The 10,105-nt window shown below is 38.6% G+C and overlaps 1 protein-coding gene across 2 annotated transcripts in view; it reads left to right on the top strand.

Annotated features, from left to right (window-relative positions):
• The window catches only part of LOC119668745, a 308,120-nt gene that overhangs the window by 97,781 nt on the left and 200,234 nt on the right, over positions 1 to 10,105 (top strand). The window lies entirely within an intron of this gene.

Below are 10,105 nucleotides of genomic sequence, written 5' to 3'. Positions count from 1 at the left end.
TTTTTTTATAAATTTTGTTGTATTTAAGTGAACACAAAAATGCATTTATAAAACGTTAAACTTAAAATATGATTAATTAATATTATTTTTTTTTAAAAAAAATTGAAATCAGTTAAATATTATTTGCTTATTATTATCTACGAGTAATTGTAAAGACATTATTTGACAAATTGTTTTTTTTTATTTTAAAATACATTTATGGTTATACATATAATACAAATTGTTCAATAAAATTGAAATCTGTTAAATATTATTTGCTTATTATTACCTACGAGTAATTGTAAAGATATTATTTGATAAATTGTTTTTTGTTTAAAATACATTGATTGTTATACATATATTACAAATTGTTTAATAAAGAAAAAACTTGAATTCGAAAATAATTACTTTGTTACGACATCTTACTTCAACGGTAGAAACGACAGTAGTTGAACGCTGGGTCCCCGCGAATAGAAATTTTCTTGTAAGACCTTGGACTAGGCTGAGAACTACCCCGGCTAGGAAAAAGTAGGTTCATTACAAGTGGCGCCCGAGCAGGGACCCTGAGGCCAGCACTTCACGATTTGGATAACAACTTTTCCACCGTCATTAACGAGGTAAAATACACAGTTAACATGGGCAGGTCGTAGATATTTTCTTTTTATTCTACGGAAACATGACTTAAGTATCTCGGAGAATTCGGGCTGGATACTACTGAATAATATAAGATTTGCGGCGGTGATTAACAAACTGCGTAACACAGGGAAAGCAACATGGAATATACACGCGGCAGAGAATACAGTGAAACACCAGAGCGACATAGCATGATCAACGACACAACGGCAAGGCAGCTATATACACATCCACAATATGATGTACACTCGTATCCTCCACAAAGAAACACACAGGCAAGCGTCATCGACCAGGTCAGAAAATGGGCGATCCGGTATGATGACAACAGCGATCCATTGACGTTTATCGAGCGATTGGAAGAATTAGCTGATCTGTATGCCATATCAACGAACATGTTGCCTCGAACAATGCCCCTGTTACTAGATGGACAAGGTTTGGTGTGGTTTAGAAACAATAAGAGAGACTGGAATCACTGGGAAGCGTTCAAGAGAGATTTTCTGGAATTTTTTCTACCACATCAATATTTCGAGCGATTGGAGGACGAACTGAGAAATCGATTGCAGAAACCAGGAGAGACGTTTAAAATGTATCTTCTGGAACTACAAAAACTAATGCGACACGCAGGTTTAAATCAAGAGTCACAATTAGAACGAGTATATCGCAACATGAGCACAGAGTACCAAATATACATCAATCGTCGGAATTTCACTTGTCTAAAGGAATTAATAGCACTAGCTGAAGACTTCGAAGAACTACGCGAAGAGCAGCATGAAGTAAATCGAGCACGAGATAGCGAGGTAATCTTCGGGCGCGTAGCAGTGGAATGTGCACGACCGGTGATAATACAGAAGACCGTGAGACGCATAGCCAATACATTGAAATGTGATAAAGTCATTCATAGTCCAGTCTCCAAGTCACCTTTCCGCAACCAGCAGCAATACCAGCCAATCACCAAGCAAACACCTACAGAAACATCTAAAATTATAACTTCAACTACTCCAGCAAGTATACCAACACAAAGCATGCGACATCGAAATGACGCGGAACAACATCATGTATCACCGCAAGATCGCAGACTAATCCAAGAAAATCCAAAAATAAGTAAACAACAGCAAGTTCCACAAGTGCAAGAATCATTACCAGTCCAATTGAAACAAATGCAACAAGTGCAAGATCCGAGTTCTATCAGGCTGCAAATACTAGAAGTACAACCGGAACAAAGTCCTAAAGTCAAAGAAATGTCAGCAGAGTATTGTCAACCACGAGTTATACAAAAACAGGAAATATTACAAGTTGAAATGAAGCAAGCAGCACAGCACCAAGATCTAAAACATATAAAAAAGCAAATACCAGAAATACCACGACAACCAAATCCTAAATTCAACGAAATGCCAGCAGAATTTGGTCAACAGCAAGATAAACATGAGCACGTGGCACAACAGCAAGATTCAAGACCTAGTAATATTGAAGAAGTACAACGACACCGAAGTTCAAGCCCTATCAACGTAACGCCAGGTCCAGATGGCAAACAGCTACTAGATACCCCAGAGCACGCAGTACAAGAAGTGTTTAACATCTCGCAAGAACAAGCACCGTCAAAGACTTCGCTAATACCATGGAAGCAAAAGGATAAAATTATCAAAACGAATTCGACAAAAGGTCAAAAATATGATGAAATACTTAGTCTTACCAAATCATTACCATTAACACAACTACCACAGCAAAAGGAAAATAGTCCTACTCACCTAAAGGAAAAAACAATCCGTCTTCTAAAACAAGTAGGAGTATGTTACGAGGATCACGCATCGCAAAATCCACCTAGTATTCAAAATCGACAGCAACAAGTGAAACAGCGAAGTGTATTTCAACAAGACGATCACCACGCCAAAGAGCAACACGTCTTCTATAAAATATATAAGAGTCCAAAGCAACGTTACAGAAGCAGGGCTATGATTTAAAGAAATGGTCCAGAGGCAGGCGACATCGGTTCAAGGCGACATGGGACGGCAAGACTCGACTGATTCGTATTGCCAGAAATGGAGATATCCGTATTGATATCCTCTCGTAAAGGAAGGAGGGAGTGTGACGACTAAATTTTTTTGAATAAATTTTAGTCTTGCCACAATACGCATTTCACACGTTTTTAAAAAAAAAATGCTGACGTCAAAGATAACTATAATTAAATAAAATTTGATGTTATGTACTCCAACATATCTAACATATGCTATACATACCTTGAAATACCCTGACGTTCGAACTATATTAATTAAAATAAATTTAAATTATTTTTCCGAACCGCATGAAACACATTTTATTAAAAACAAAGCATAATCAAAACTGTGACGATTTTTTCCAACGCGTCACAAATAAATTATAATAGTTGAAAATAGCATGAAGTTATTATAGTAAACAAATAAAAAAAAAAAAACCCAACAACAGAATTAAACTATTTTTAGTCGAAAAATATATATAGCATGAAGTTATTGTAGTAAACAAATAAAAAAACCCAACAACAGAATTAAACTATTTTCAGTCGAAAAAAATTATATATATAGCATGAAGTTATTATTATTATTGTAAACAAACAAAACAATAGAATTAAACTATTATTAGTAAAACCAAACCCACGGAAAAAAATATTAGTCTAAGCTATGAAAAAAATATATAAAGTATTAATAAAGTAAAAGGAATTATTTTAGAAAGTAAGATAGTAATAAGTAATTATAAATTATCATAGAATTTAGTTATCAAAATTAAAAGAAACAATAAATCTCTTGAAAATACAAATTAAGTAATAATACTTCCGATTTCTTTGAGGGTAATTATTTTGCCAAACTTTAATAATAAATATGCAGCAAACAACAACAGCAGAACATAGCGAGATCAGTAGCAGGCAATAACAACTTAAAAGAAAGCTACACAGTATGCACTCAGAAGTCAGTTATCCCGTTATATAAAATCCGTATAAAAGGAGAAGCAAAGAAAAACACAGGGACTTGGCCACAGCACTTCGAGCAGTGCACATCACCAGAGGGACTTGGCCACAGCACTTCGAACAGTGCACATCACCAGAGGTTCAATCACAGGTCGTGAAGCAGAACACTTCACAAGTAATCACAGAGGTAATTATTAAGTCATAGAACTGATTCCTAGCAACACAGCCCTATCGGTAGTGTTGTTTCCTAATCCCACAGTGTAGCCCAGTCGGTAACACTGAACCTAGCAACACAGCCCTATCGGTAGTGTTGTTTCCTAATCCCACAGTGTAGCCCAGTCGGTAACACTGAACCTAGCAACACAGCCCTATCGGTAGTGTTGTTACCTAATCCCACAGTGTAGCCCAGTCGGTAACACTGAACCTAGCAACACAGCCCTGTCGGTAGTGTTGTTTCCTAATCCCACAGTGTAGCCCAGTCGGTAACACTGAACCTAGCAACACAGCCCTGTCGGTAGTGTTGTCTCCTAGCCTACCTTTAGTCATTCTTTTGTGTTCTCTTATTTTCAGGAGTTATATTAATTGTCCGTATTTATAATTACAATAAAATATCATTAGTACATAAGTATAACTATAAATATTGTAATAAATTTATTTTGAGAAAAATAATAAAAACCACGAAACTAACGAAAATAGCCCGTTTTTTAATTACGAGAAGATTCAGGGTTACAGAGAAAAAAATATTCTTGTAACGACTCTGGGATCCGGCGAGAAAAACCCCGGCTTAAGAAAAAAAGGTTCTTTACAAGTGGCGCCCGAGCAGGGACCCTGAATACAACGTAGGAAACTTCGTAATATAATAATGAGTAAGACGTGGATTAGAAACCTGAAGAAAGATGAGCTGATTGAATACCTCGAGGAATTCGATGAAGATTCAACAGGAACGGTAGAGGAGCTCCGCAAACGACTATCAGTATTCGTTGGAATGGAGCATTCCACTCAAGTGACGTCTCGGCTAGCAAGCTTGTCACAGAAGCATGGGAAAGTCATCTTCGAAGAAGTAGTGGGCAAAGAAACCTCCCAAGAACAATTGATACAAGCAAAGACGCCGACAGAAGAACTAAGAGAAAGTGCGTCACTCCCCAAATCAGCATATGCCATAGTAATTGACCAAGTACGGAAGTGGTCCATAAAATACGACGGAGGAGCAGATCCCATCGCTTTCATTGAACGATTGGAGGAACTCGCAGATGTCTATGACATCCAACTGAATATGCTGCCAAGAACTATGCCTGAGTTGTTAAAAGACAAGGCTCTGGCATGGTTCCGACATAACCGACGAAGTTGGACTAGCTGGAATGATTTCAAAGAAGATTTATTAAAATTTTTCTTACCTCGCCGTTACCTGGAACAGCTCGATGATGAAGTCCGGCAGAGACATTAGCAAAGTAAGGAGGATTTCAAAACTTATGTTCTAGTAATGCAACGGCTGATGAAATATCTAAACTATACAAAGGCGCAACAGCTGGACAGGATCTTTCATAACAGCAGAACAGAATATCAATTATACATCAAGCGTAAAGAGTTTCAGTCCCTAACTGAGCTCATAAATCTTGCTGAAGACTACGAAATCATCCGGTCAGAAGAGAACAAGAAGAAACCAACAGAACCTCGCCCAATCGACAGAGGGAGACAAATACCATTTGGTCAAATCGGACACACTAGCCCAGCAAAGATATGCTATCATTGTGGTAGAACAGGACACATAGCAAAGGGGTGCCGTAATCCACAGGTTCTGTTTTGCTGGCAATGTGGGAAAAAGGAGATACGCACCATAGAGTGCTGTCGAAGACCAAATACTCAGGGAAACGGAATAAGGTCACGTCGCCCCAACCAAGCGAACGTGACCACGACACATACCAAGTAAACCTAGGAAAACCCATTGACCAACACCTCACAGTCAACGTACGGGTTCAAGACTTTCCAGTATCGGCTACCATAGACACAGGTGCAACCAGGAGTTTCATTGAACCTGAACTCCTAACAAAAATACAAGCAGAGAAAAAACATTGCAGCAAAGATATCATCTTAGCAGATGGAACAAAACGCAGAATAACTGAAGCAGTAATAGCCACAATTGACCTAGGAAAAATAAAAACTGAGATTGAGTTCTTGGTATTAAGAGGCATGGCTAACAATCTAGTATTGGGCTTAGATTTCCTATCTAGCACACAGAGTAACCTACAGATTGGAAAAACTACCATCCCGATACAAATAGGCAAACACATCGACAACCATTACTGCAGTATACGACAAAGTAACATCGACGAAACGCCTGAAATTAAAAGCTTCTTAAACAAAGAATTGGCCCATTTTGCTAAATTAGAAGGGACGTCACACATTACAACACATAAGATAACTATGAAAAATGATGTACCAATTAAGCAAAGATATCACCCAAGAAATCCAGCAATGCAACAAATTCTAAATCAAGAAGTGGACGAACTACTAGAAAAGGGATGTATAGAACGATCATACAGTCCATACAGCGCTCCAGTAGTACTCGTCAAAAAGAAAGATGGAAGTTGGAGGTTCTGTGTTGATTATAGGCTACTCAACGCTCAGTCCGTCCCAGATGCATACCCGCTACCGCGAATACAACATATACTTGATCAACTACGTGAAGCAAAGTACATAAGTAGTCTGGATCTAAAAAATGGGTATTGGCAAATACCAATGGACGAAGCCAGCAAAAAGCTTACAGCATTTACAGTACCTGGAAGAGGGCTTTTCCAATGGCGTGTTATGCCGTTTGGTTTACATTCAGCACCTGCGACATTCCAACGGGCATTGGATAAGGTAATAGGACCTGAGATGGAGCCATACGCTTTCGCATATCTTGATGATATTATAGTAATTGGACGCACACTAGAGGAACACAAAACGCATCTACAGGAAGTATTGAGACGGTTGCGAGAAGCACGGCTTAAAATCAACATCCCTAAATGTAAATTCTTTATGGACGAGATCAAGTATCTTGGGCACATTGTAAGCAACCAAGGAATCCACACGGACCCAGATAAAATAGCGGCCATAAAAGAGTTAGCACCTCCCACAAACCTGAAAGAACTTCGACGATGTCTAGGAATAGCATCTTGGTACCGAAGATTCGTGCCAGAATTTTCAAATACAATCCAACCAATGACGGCACTGCTAAAAAAGGGAAAAAAATGGAACTGGTCGATAGAGCAACAGGAGGCTTTTGACTCGCTGAAGAAAAAATTAACTACTGCTCCGGTTCTTACATGCCCAGATTTTACTGAACGGTTTACACTTCAAACAGATGCGAGTGATAATGGATTGGGAGCAGTGCTTACACAAATCATCCAAGGGAAAGAGAAAGTCATTGCTTACGCCAGTAGGTCATTGAATAAGGCAGAGAAAAATTATACCACTACTGAGAAGGAATGCCTCGCAATCATTTGGGGAGTAAGAAAGATGCGACAATATCTAGAAGGTTACCGGTTTACAGTGATAACAGACCATCTCGCTCTGAAATGGCTAAATTCAATTAATAACCCCTCTGGACGCATCGCTCGATGGGCCTTGGAGCTACAACAATATACCTTCGACATAGAATACCGGAAAGGCAAACAAAACATAATTGCGGATGCCTTGTCACGACAACCACTACCATTATTCGCACAAGCAGTTGTACAAGAGACAAAACCTATCTCATGCATTTGGTTGCAAAGACGGATAAACGAAGTACAAGAAGATCCAGAAAAACACCCAGACTACACCATCGAGAATGGCAACTTATACCGGCGGATATTATGCAGCAACCTAGACAATGATTCCCCTGCTTGGAAACTCTGTGTTCCAACCGAAATACGACAACGAGTGATGGAGGAATGCCACGATAAACCAACTGCCGGACATCTTGGGATTAAGAAAACTATTCTTCGCGTGATATCAAAGTATTATTGGCCTGGAATTTTTCGGGATATAAGGAAGTACGTGCAAAACTGTAGCTCATGTCAGCGGTATAAAATAAGTCAACAAAAACCTGCCGGGAAAATGTTAACAGAAATACCAAATGAACCGTGGGCAGTACTCTGTGCTGATTTCATTGGGCCGCTACCTCGATCATACAAAGGAAACACAGTAGCATTGGTTCTCTTGGATAAATTCAGCAAATGGACCGAAGTTATCCCACTGAAATCTGCTACAACAAATGGAGTGAAAAGAGCGTTACGAGAGAACATAATAGCTAGAGTTGGAGTCCCAAAGGTACTACTCACAGACAATGGATCGCAATTCAATAGCAGAGCATTGAGAAAATTTCTTGAAGATCTTGGAATTCGTCATCAATTCACAGCACCATACACTCCGCAAGAGAATCCGGTAGAACGCACCAATCGAACGTTAAAAACAATAATTGCACAAGTATCAGAACAGGAACAGCGTAAATGGGACGAGCATCTACCTGAAATAATGTTAGCACTCAACTCCAGTGTATCCACATCTACTGGTTACAGTCCAGCTTATATTATACACGGAAGAACCCCCAGACTCCCAAGTGCACTCTTCGATGAAACCACACTTGGAACAAACTGCGCATCGATACCCCTTGAAACCAAGCAACACGAAATGCAAGAAATACAACAAATTGTGAAACTTAACCTACAGTCAGCTTCCCAAGACCAAGCCAAGCACTATAATTGACGACATAGGGCATGGAAACCACAGATTGGCGATATGGTTTTAGTTAAAACGCATCCTCTATCCAACGCTCAGGCTCATTTTGCTGCAAAACTGGCACCTAAGTTCTCAGGACCCTATCAGGTGGTCAATTTTATATCGCCAGTCATTATCAAACTCAAGCATATGCAAACACATAAAGAGAGTAGAGCTCATATTAGCGAACTAAAAACATATTACCATGAATAAATCAAAATACCGAATGTACTGCAGCAGGAGTAACGGGATCTACTTAATAAAAATTCCTATAAAATACGAAGACAATTATAGGAGGATTTAGTTGAATAGTATAAAGCCACAGAGCAAGATGAAAGTCAAACAATGGATCAGCAATTGCCCAATAGAATACACTACTCTCAAACCAAGTGCAGTAGTAGTAAGTCATTCCGAACAGAATAAGAAGCTCACCACCAGCATTCAAAAATATCGAAAGCGGCTCGAAACAATTGAACAAGCCAAGCCCAGGACCAAGTTTTTAAAGGAGCCAATTCCAGTAAAACCAAGATATAAAAAGCAAGCAGAAACCAAGCAGCCAGTGGTTAACCCGCCAACCAAACCTAGAAAAGACACCGATTTCTTGGATATTACAGCCGCGGAAGACCTGATGAAAGAGTTACAGGAAATATGCCAGCAGCGACCAATATCACCGCTAGCTCCAGAACCAACGCATGCAGAACTGTGGGAGAAAATAAAAAAGGACGCTCAAAAGCTAAAACGAGGTCGTCGCCATACATTTTTTGTACAAAGCGGAGCAACGAAGCATAAGGTGCTCATAGCAAATTCTGGTGCCATTCGGGTCGTTCCCCCTTTCCAATGAAGGGAGGGAGTGTGACGATTTTTTCCAACGCGTCACAAATAAATTATAATAGTTGAAAATAGCATGAAGTTATTATAGTAAACAAATAAAAAAAAAAAAAACCCAACAACAGAATTAAACTATTTTTAGTCGAAAAATATATATAGCATGAAGTTATTGTAGTAAACAAATAAAAAAAACCCAACAACAGAATTAAACTATTTTCAGTCGAAAAAAATTATATATATAGCATGAAGTTATTATTATTATTGTAAACAAACAAAACAATAGAATTAAACTATTATTAGTAAAACCAAACCCACGGAAAAAAATATTAGTCTAAGCTATGAAAAAAATATATAAAGTATTAATAAAGTAAAAGGAATTATTTTAGAAAGTAAGATAGTAATAAGTAATTATAAATTATCATAGAATTTAGTTATCAAAATTAAAAGAAACAATAAATCTCTTGAAAATACAAATTAAGTAATAATACTTCCGATTTCTTTGAGGGTAATTATTTTGCCAAACTTTAATAATAAATATGCAGCAAACAACAACAGCAGAACATAGCGAGATCAGTAGCAGGCAATAACAACTTAAAAGAAAGCTACACAGTATGCACTCAGAAGTCAGTTATCCCGTTATATAAAATCCGTATAAAAGGAGAAGCAAAGTAAAACACAGGAACTTGGCCACAGCACTTCGAACAGTGCACATCACCAGAGGTTCAATCACAGGTCGTGAAGCAGAACACTTCACAAGATAATCACAGAGGTAATTATTAAGTCATAGAACTGATTCTTAGCAACACAGCCCTATCGGTAGTGTTGTTTCCTAATCCCACAGTGTAGCCCAGTCGGTAACACTGAACCTAGCAACACAGCCCTATCGGTAGTGTTGTTTCCTAATCCCACAGTGTAGCCCAGTCGGTAACACTGAACCTAGCAACACAGCCCTGTCGGTAGTGTTGTTTCCTAATCCCACAGTGTAGCCCA

The sequence above is a fragment of the Teleopsis dalmanni genome, chromosome 1 (genome assembly GCF_002237135.1).
Source record: "Teleopsis dalmanni isolate 2A chromosome 1, ASM223713v2, whole genome shotgun sequence".
Classification (NCBI taxonomy): domain Eukaryota; kingdom Metazoa; phylum Arthropoda; class Insecta; order Diptera; family Diopsidae; genus Teleopsis; species Teleopsis dalmanni.
This window is presented reverse-complemented; position numbering and strand designations above follow the sequence as displayed.